Here is a 3,886-nt window from a genome sequence, read left to right as displayed (position 1 = left end):
ACTTCAGGATCTGGAGCACAGGACTGTCTGGTCGCCATCACACCAGTGATTGACCCCAAGACTCTGTTACTTGAGAGTTTCCCTTTTAATATAAGTTGGATGTTCCCCTAGATCCATAGGCATTTCTATTTCCTTGAGCAAAAGATTTGGGTTAAGGGGAACTAGAAATTAATTTGGGGTTTGCCGACCAGGAAGCCTAGTGCAAGACTTGGTGAAGAGGAAGAAAACCATGCAGGAGCTCCGGTCCCACCAGTGTAGCCATGGGATTGCCAGTGCCATGATTTTCATCCTACCCTGCTTGTCGGAGCCTAACCTCCATCAAAGCGACAGTGAGAATCCCCTACGTGTGCTGTTGAAGGTCTTGCAGCAGAGAATAGTGCTATACCCAACACCAGGCCAAAGGGAGAGTTGGTTCCCTGTACCTTATGGCAAGAGAACCATTAAGCACCTGGCAGGTTTACTATAAGTGAACACAATTGTTGTGGGCCTCACCTCATCACACCTAGAAACCAATTATTGTTACCTTTATGTAAATGACTTACCTAAGATGTCAACAAAACGTCCCTACATAGTTTTATCACTCAAACAAAAGGCATTTACACTTGCTACATAGTGCCTGTGTATACTCCTAGAAGAGAAATGCTTAAATAATGATTTCACAACTTAGCATGTTTAAATATTTATTCTCATGCAGAGATGGTAAAGCAGTATTTAAAATAGAATAGACAAACAATAAGCAACCCCTAATACTCAAACTAGTGTACTTGAATATAGTCCTAGCCTATCCTCCTCCTACTCACCTCTATGAATCACTAGTATACAGGCAGTCAGCAATGTGTGCAAGCCTCTGAAATATGGCACAGTAAAACTAAATATATACCCGCAGTAATGCTGTCAGGATAAGGAAGTCAGTACCCATGTCAGTCCATCAACCTCAGAGGGGTGAAAGTCTGAGTTGGCGAAAGACAAGCACTTAGCTCAGGTTATTTTGCCAGCATAATAAATCCTTATAAGATGAGCAAAAATGGGACGACGACCTGTCAGTGCCATTCCCCAAAATCATACCTTGTAGCCAGTTACCATTTACTAAAGGATTTCCTATCTCAGCTCCAATATCGAGGAAGCTTATGGTTAAGGTTGATTTGCAAGATGGAAACATGCCTTCTGCTGAGCAGACATGCTGCAGTTTGATGTCCCCGACACCAGGTCTACTGGAAGACATCTCATTGCTTGAGAGACTTAAATATATATGGTTGGTGCCAGTCAACCATCATAATTCACTGAGAAAATGTAGGTTCAAAGCAACTTTGACACTGTTACGGGTACTCTCATGGGTTGTGCATGAGTCATGACATCTGTATTATTGCCTGAAGGGTTGGACTTAGTTATTAACCTGTGCTTTTTGTTTTTGGAAGGAGGCGCCATGTGAATCACTGCACTTTCCTTCCTGCCAGTGCTATTAGTCTGTTGGAGGCTCCGGTCTTTGCAATTCCACAGCAGCTTTTGTGTGTTTGAAACCATGCTAAAAGAAAGTTCCACCTGAGCTGATGGAGTAACGTGCATTTACGCAGACTGGACTTGTTGTGAAAATGACAGATTTGGCATTCAAGGCGGCACAAGGTAAGGTAGAAAAATTAATATTTTAGATTCCGAAGTTGAAGCCGCTTGAGAGATGCAGGCCCCGGAATTGTCTTGGAAAAAGACTAAAGACCTAGATTCAGATGCCAGGAAGCCAGGTTCATAGGTAAACCAATGCCCTTGAATAACTCTTCTTTTGGGATCCAGGGGAATTTGTAAGCTTTAAGACCAATTGTCAGTTAGGATTTTTGCATCGACCAACAATGTTTGTAACAATGCTTGTTAACAATTTAGCAACGGCCCCTGCTTTGATGAGGGCCCGCCAGCCCGTCAGCGGGGGTTCAGTGCTGTTACCAGCCAGGGACTCTCCCTCAACAAGTGGGTGCTAGCTCTTTGCACCAGGGTTGCAAAATAGTGTTGTTTTTTGCCCTGACACCAGACTTGCTCTCAGCCAGGAGTCTAGGGGCAGTCCTAGCCCTGCTCACAATGGCAATTGAGGGTACGTTCTGCCCCCTCCCAATGCCTGCATGTTTCTCAGCAGTACACCTCTGCCTCAAGCAATGCCTCCAATGCAAGATGCTTTTCAGTGTTTCTCGGTTGATTGTAGAGACACATCGTTCCGGTCAGAAGCCAAGAAGAAGCATCAAAGTCTGAATCCTGAACCAGCACCCTACATTCATGCAAAGATGGCAGAAACTTGACCACCACCTAGCCGCAGCAGTAATCCGCCGCGCAGAGACCCACAAAGATAGTCGCAGCATGCATGCAGTCCTACACCGCAGGCAACCCCAGAGAGCAGAGAAAGAGCCGCCGAGAGAAGCTGCTTCCATACATGCCCAACAGAAGGGCTGCATGGTGCTGCCAAGCAGCGAGCACGCCCAACAACAATCTCTAGACCACCAGAGTCAAAAAGGCAAAACACCAGAGACCCTTCCCAGTTGTTCTTACCTCAGGGGCACCCAGAATCAGTCCCCCGAACCAAAATATGATGATTGCCTTTCCACTCTGCCCGTGTTGTTTCGCAGTGGAACAGTGTGGCAAAAGTGGACGAGACTTCGGGTGCTACTTATGCTTTTCATTTTTCTAACACACCCTGGATGAGGAAGGCAGGGCAAGATTGGCCAGGGACACAAGGCCGATATCAGCAAAGAAGGGTGATGTAAAGAGGCAGCACAAAGTGTGGGGTTTTTGGGAGAGGCCTGATGAGAAGGTGTACAAACAAGAGACCAGCAAGAGGAAGGAAGAAGCTGCAGAGTGTGGAAGCATTTTCAGGAAAAGGTGGGGTATTGGCTAAGGACTGGAAGTGGTAGTGGAGTGTGAGTGTGCATGTTAGTGTGGTGAGTATGATTAGAATAGTGAGTGCAAGGAGTCAATGTGAAGTGTATGGTACAGGGTGAATGAAGAATGGTTGAGTAGGAACTGGAGGGAATAGTCGGGTGCAGAAGAAAGTAGTTGGGTCCCTGAGGAAGTTGTAGTGTGGAGGATGGAGTAGATGTGTTGAGGAGGGAGCAGTAGCATGGACGAGAGAGTAGTAGCATGGAGGAGGGAGTAATAGTGTGCATGGGGAATAATAGTGGATCAGGAGAGGATATTGTGAGGGGTCAGAAGTGAGAGGCAGACACAAAGTTGCAATGTTTTCAACATTCGACATCTTTATTAAAAGGAAAGGGGTGGATAAAGGCCTCTCTGTCCCTATTCTAAAGAGAGTTTCCCTTCCTAGGAAAGTAAAACTAAAGATCAGTCTGTGCCTTGTCATCAAAATTATGCAAACTGTCCTTGCGTCCAAAATGCATCTACCATCACACCAAAAATGAACAATCAGAGGTGTAAGGTAAGTGTCTCTGTTTTTGATTTAGCAAAAAGTGTGTGAAAATTAAATTTGAAAATTCAACAAACAAGCCTTGAATCCAGGAGGTGGTTCCCTTGTTTGTTTCAGGTAAGATAGCAAAAATATCCTTTTTAAATAATGATTCTTTAAGAGTAGCAGAAATGTCTCTTTTATACAACACTTTCTTAGGGAAGTCAAAAAGTGTCCTTTGAAGAATAGCAAAAGTGTTTCTTTTACACAATAACTTTTTAAGGATAGCAAAAGTGTCTTTTCAAAAAATTAGACCTCAAGAGTAGTAGAAATGTCTCTTTCACACAACACTTTCTTGAGGATGGCAAATGGTGTCTTTCCCAAACAATGATTCCTTAAGAATGTTTGAAAGGATCTTAAACGCTTTATTTAGGATGGTCTCTTGGTATACTCCCCTGCCAGGAATCCTTTTGGGTTTTACAGATCCCCTGGTATACTCTCTTGCCAGGT

Source organism: Ambystoma mexicanum, chromosome 13 (assembly GCF_040938575.1).
Source record: "Ambystoma mexicanum isolate Mex_15411 chromosome 13, UKY_AmexF1_1, whole genome shotgun sequence".
NCBI lineage: Eukaryota > Metazoa > Chordata > Amphibia > Caudata > Ambystomatidae > Ambystoma > Ambystoma mexicanum.
The sequence above is the reverse complement of the archived record's forward strand: the minus strand, read 5'-3'. Positions refer to the sequence as shown.